Source organism: Chenopodium album, chromosome 15 (assembly GCF_948465745.1).
Source record: "Chenopodium album chromosome 15, dcCheAlbu1.1, whole genome shotgun sequence".
In the NCBI taxonomy this organism is placed as follows: Eukaryota; Viridiplantae; Streptophyta; class Magnoliopsida; order Caryophyllales; family Amaranthaceae; genus Chenopodium; species Chenopodium album.
The window spans coordinates 17,698,105-17,704,313 of NC_137848.1; positions in this window are offsets into that span (position 1 = coordinate 17,698,105).

The window sequence follows — 6,209 nt, forward strand, 5'->3', positions numbered from 1 at the left end:
CGCTTACGAACCAAGGAAGGCAATTAAGGGTCAGGCGTTTGCCGACTTCATTGTCTGATGACAAGGTCGGTTGCTCCGGATAACCTTGATCAGGTTTGGAAGGTGGATGTAGACGGGAGTTCTACTATGAACGGCTGCGGTGCAGGCATAATCTGTGAATCCCCGGAAGGGGACAAATATGAGTATGCATTACGGTTCAAGTTCCAGGCCTCAAACAACGAGGCGGAATATGAAGCCCTGCTAGCCGGCATCCGCATGTGTAAGGCGGCAGGGGCAACAAAAATTGACGCCTGCTCTGATTCTCAGTTGGTCGTTAGCCAATACCGTGGTGGGTATGAAGCCACCCATCCGGCTATGATCAAATATTTGCAGGCAGTCAAGGCTGAAGCTGGGACACTTGAACAATTTCATCTAAGTCAAGTGCCCCGGTCTGAAAACAACCAGGCGGATGCTCTGTCTAAGTTGGCATCCTCCGCCTCCTGCGATACGCATCGGTCGGTCTTTTGGGAAGTAATGGAAAAGCGAAGCAGATATGATGACGAGCCCATTGGAATTCTAGACCGAAGTTCTACTTAGATGGATGGCATCCGGGCGTATCTCACAGACGGCACGCTCCCTGATTCACCCCAGGAGGCAGCCGTGCTGAAAAAGCGTGCAGCAAACTTCAAGATAAGAGAAGGAGAGCTCTTCAAGGCGGGTTTTCTGAAGCCCTTACTGAAGTGTGTTACCCCGGAAAAGGGGAAGGAAGTTCTCGAAGAATTGCATGCGGGATACTGCGCCTCTCACTCAGGCGGCAGATCCCTAGCCGTGAAGGCCAGGCGGCAGTACTTCTGGCCCACTCTTGAGTCAGATGCCATGGAATTTGTTAAAAAGTGTGACAAGTGTCAAAGATTTGGCAAGCTAATCCATCGCCCGGCTACTGATCTAACAGCAATCCATAGCCAGTCTCGTTTGCTAAGTGGGGCATGGACATTCTAGGTCCCTATACGCCTGCACTAGGCGGAAAACGCTATATTCTTGTGGTTGTGGACTATTTCACCAAGTGGGTGGAAGCAGAAGCGGTCAAAGGCATCAAGACAAAAGATGTCATCTCCTTCATTTGGAAGAACATTATCACCCGGTTCGGGGTACCTACGTCTATGGTATTTGATAATGGACCTCAATTTGAGACGCCTCACCTCAAAACTTGGTTAGAAGATCAAGGGATCTCACATTGTTTTGAATCAGTCGGCCGACCCCAAGCAAACGGCCAAGTTGAAGTCTTCAACAATCTCATCTCAGACGGTATTAAGAAGAAAATTGAAAGAGCCGGTGGTTTGTGGGCTGAAGAGTTGATTCATGTCCTATGGGCCATCCGGACAACTGAAAAAGGGGCAACCGGTGAAACCCTATTTCTCATGGTTTACGGTGTTGAAGCCGTCTTGCCCATCGAGCATTATGAGCCGACTCTACGAGTCATGCTATATGATGAAGAGGCAAACTGGGAGGCCATGCGGCTAGCATTGGACTCACTCCCGGAGCGCATGGGCAATGCTGTCTTGCGTCATGAGATTTACCGTTTGAGAATGACTCGTGCCTACAACAAGAGAGTGCACAAACGACCCTTGAAAGTTGGGGACTTTGTGTTATGAAAAATGGAGGCAACCGATAGGGCCAATGAGCAAGGAAAGCTAACTCCTGATTGGGAAGGCCCCTACCGGATCTATGAAAAAGTAAGAAACGGCACTTACCGCCTGGAAACTCCAGACGACAGGCGGCTGCCTAGAACTTGGAATGTAGATAACTTGAAAAAGTACTACTTCTAAGACTTGTAAATTTTTGTAAATAAAAAGCCTATCAATGCAAAGTTGCTTTTTGTTTTCAATGTTAATTGCTTTGTATATATACATGCGCAACCATAATGCTACCGCCTGTTGAAAACACAGACGGTCTATTGAATAAATAAGCTAGATTAAAAACCTAGCGGCTAATCTAATATTTAAAAATTGGTGGACCGTCATCAGTGCAATGCACAGACGGCCCCTATAATAAGTAAAACCAGCTAAGTTAAGAGACTTAGTGGCTAAAATAACATTCAAACCGAGGCCATGGCCGGATGTAAACTTATTTTATAAATTCGTCTGCTCCTATTTGAGTATGGCGTCCGGCGACGCCCCTCCGGGTGTGATCGTCGCAGAGGGCATCCTATCGTTTGCTCTACAAGCATATGCAGACGGCAAGGATTGAACGACCAAATTGGTCAACTCATAGCTGTCTAACCAAAACAGTCTAAAAGAATGATTAAGCTTAACACCGAATGTCAAGTGACATCAGCCGGTTAATTACTGAAGTTCTTTGTTAGGTTGTTCAACGAAATTGTACCAATCACCCCAATGGGGCAGAAGAACCCGGGGCAATAGATTGCAGGTATCCCAAACAGCCTCTGGGGTCCATCAGGGAGGCGGACAATATGTTCCTTGCTCCACTAACTGTCAGGCGGCAATTTCCCGTCTGGCTCACAAGGAAGTTATATTCGAATACCCGATTGGGTAGAACGGCTGTCGTTGACGGCTGTGTACTTGGTTTGGGGAAATCACTACTATCAAGCATTCCAAAGTCAATCAATCAGAGTACTGAAACCAACCACACAGCCACCAGGGGCAAGAATAGCTAGTATATTATCTGGATTGCCGCATGCTTTAAAAACTTGGGCAAAAATTCGAAAATTGAAACAAAATAGCAAATTCATCAAACCGACTCAATCGGCAAATTTCATTCAAGACCGGTAAAAACCGGATATTAGTGTTTACCGGATAACATCCGAGACAAAATAAAAATTGTCACCCGACTCCTTAGTCGGTAAAAATACACAAGTACTCGGCACGCAGGCCGGAAAAGCATAAATTTGGCATACTACCGCAGAAAATGCAAGGCTGGCCGCCTGGTTCTCCTCTTTGGGATTCTCCCCATCAGATTAAAGCTCAATGGCTTCTCCTTCTTCGGGGAGTTCCTTGGCAGGTTCCTCAAGCTCAGCGTTTTCCCAGGCCTCGAAGGACTCGGGCTCCTGCTCCCCCTTCTCTCTTAAATACACTACATTTTCAGCATATTGAAAAGCCAGAGCCCACAAACCATAGTCCTTGTTGAGGTAGAGAGCCTCCCAGGCGATCTTCATCCTGGCGTCGGAGTCTGCTTCATTTTCAGCAATCAGGCGGTCTTGCTCCGCCTCGATTGTTGCCTTGATATTCATTTGGACTCGCTCCGCATCCTTCTTCAGCCTCTCAACCTCCGCCTTGAGCCTTACATTCTCCTATGAGGCACCCTGCAAGGCCTTGAGGTCTTCCTCCGCCTTCTTGAGGCTGGTTTCAGCCGTGTTGGCCTTCTCCTTAGCCTCATCCAGGGCTTTTTGAAGACCCTTGATCTGATTCGCCTGTTGCATCAATTCGGCTTTAGTTTCAAGTTCATTAATTGTACATTGATATTCAGCTACATCTTGAGAATCCCTAGCTGATCTAGTGGCTCTCTTTACCTCCTCCCTCTTCCGAGCATATGGTCGTTTGAGTCCATCAACCCTGAGCATGGCCTGTAGACACAAACGGAGTCATTCATGCTTGATGAATTATACTTAGTTCCAGCAAAGGGGAATAAGGTATACCTCAGACAGGAGTGTAGTGATACATTCGACATTGAATGTCTCAATGCCCGGGATGACATCCTTCTCCTTCTTAGGAACGGCTGCCAGCATGGACCAGGCATGCGCCTGGACATCCGACCATCAGGGGGATTGATCTGCACCATATGTGAAAGGGGGTGAGTGAGCTATATAGGCGACACCAATTTGATGTCGGCTTTCGGACGAAGAAGTCTGTTGAGAGTGAGATTTCACTCGCAACGGCCATCCCAGCTCAGGCGGAGATTCGAAGGGATTGTATTTACCTTCAGGAGCTTGGGGGATTGCACCACCCCCAGGCGCAGAGAGGCCGGATGGGACCATATCAAAGCCCACTCCAAAGCCTCCAATGGTGACATTTCTCCCCCCGACGCGGAGGCGGGTCCTCTCAGAAGAGCCTTCAGGGCCCGTCTTACCTGAAGCTGCTTTGGCGGACTTTGCAGGCTTGGTTTGGGTGGAGGCAGTCTCATCCCGTCCCCGTTTGGCTAAGTTCTTAGTAAAGGACGTAGGTGCCTCTCTACCCTGCAATTAGCGAAGTATTAAATATACAACCGGCAATGTCTGTTGGAAAAAATAGCTCAAGGAGCTAGACGGTTCTTTACCTCAGCCTTCAATTTGGCGGCCATAGCCTCCGCCAGGTCCCTCCGGATTTGTGCAGAGGACCGCTTGGGAGTCTTCTCATCAGCCACCATGTTTAAAGCTTCTTCTGAAAAAATAATGAACACGTGATTAGTGCAAAATCATAATTGGCTAACAATAGTACAAGCGGAATTAAACCGGATGTGTATCAAACATACGCTTTGGAAACATCGTGCTAAGCCCACAGGCGGATAAGAACGCCTCATCTCTAAACCATGCGCACATGGGAATCCAATTATTAGGGACCTTTATTACGTCCCCAGTTGAGAGTGTCTCCGTATGGAGCTCAAAAAACTTGGTTTCCATGATAGCGTCATAGTCGTCCCCTGGAATCCGGGGAAGGGCACATTTGCGACCTAGTAGGTCGGGCTTTTTATTATACCGGCGCAGCTCCCGGTTCTCTCGACGGGTTGGGGCAGACAGCAGATAGAAATGTGTTTTCCAACCGTCATATTTGGACACTTTGTCCAATGTCATTTGGTACTGAGGGAGAGTGGTCAAGGTGTACCGCGCCCTCCAACCGCCTGGGTTGCGGCTGAGATAGTGCATATGAGCAAAAGCCTCTCAGCTGGGATTCAAGTCTTGCATCTCACAGGCGGCAACATACCCCAGAATATTAGCCCATGAATTTGGGGAGAGCTGCCAGACGCCCAGGCCATAACCCCTGAGTATGGCTCTCACAGCATGGTGAAGCGGGAACCAGAGGCCTACCAGGAATGCCGCCTCATAGCATCCAAAGCAGGCGTTGGCGTTCTCTTGGTCATCTTTCCAGGAGATGGTGCCTAGCTCAGGCGACACCTACATAGTATATCCATTTCCCAGAGGTCGTTTCTGTACAAAGCTTTCAATGCCTTTTAGCATTGCCCGCCTGTCTTTAGCGGAGATATGGATCTGAAAGGAATCATCCTTTGCTTCCCATTTTTTCCTCTCTTCGACCTCACTATCCTCAAGCAGGGAAAGAGGGGCATCACTATCATCCTCAGAGCTAGACCTTGAGGTAGAGCTTTCGCCGTCTCCCGTGTTGCCGGCTGACCCCGATGCAGACTCTTCCCCGTCTCTATCTTCGGGGCCAGCTTCATCAAGGTCCATCTGGGAGACGGTTCCCTCCCCGTCTCTACCCTCATCGTATAGGATTGTGTCACTTGGGGTTCTAGGAATCCCAGACGAGGAATATTCCCCTGAGCTTTCATAACTCTCTGACCCCTCAACCGGGGTTACCTCATCAAACGACACTTCCAAAGTACCGTCTCTTCAACGCCGTCTGGTGGCTGTTTGTTTAGTTCTAGCCATTGTGTCCTGCACAGACACATAGATGGTCGGTTGAGGAGTATAAAATTGCTCCATGCACCCAGAGCCGGCACTCCCAGTCCTAGACTCAGCCGTACCAGGAGACCGGCTGACTACTGACCTAGGCCGTGCCGTATGTGTTGGTGATGAGTCCATTTATTGAATGAATTGAAGCAAATGTAAATGAGCTGAAAGGAGTAGAGACGGTACCTTACGTTTGTCTCTGAAAAGGGGGCAAACGGTGATGACCGACTGAGATGCTGCTGAAGTCGACTTTGCTTGCTTGGGGCACAGGCAGTTATAAACCGGCTGATGCGGGCGGAAAATGAACAACGCTTGTGCACGCGGGCACACGACAGATTTTCTCTCTCTAGGATTGGTGATTTTCTCTCTCTAGAATGTTTTGGAAACGTCTAAAATGAGGGGGGGTAAATTGTGTATTTATAGAGGGGTAAAAAACAGGGGCATCCTGGTAATTTCCCCGGAATGTGAAAGGTTAAATTTTCATAGTAAAAAAAAAAAACTATTTCTTATGGCTGAGTGACATGTGTCATAGATGCCACGTGGCACGCCACGTCGCATCTGTGAGGGGCAAATATTTTTGGGTAATTTTACCCATGCTACGTGGGCCAATCAA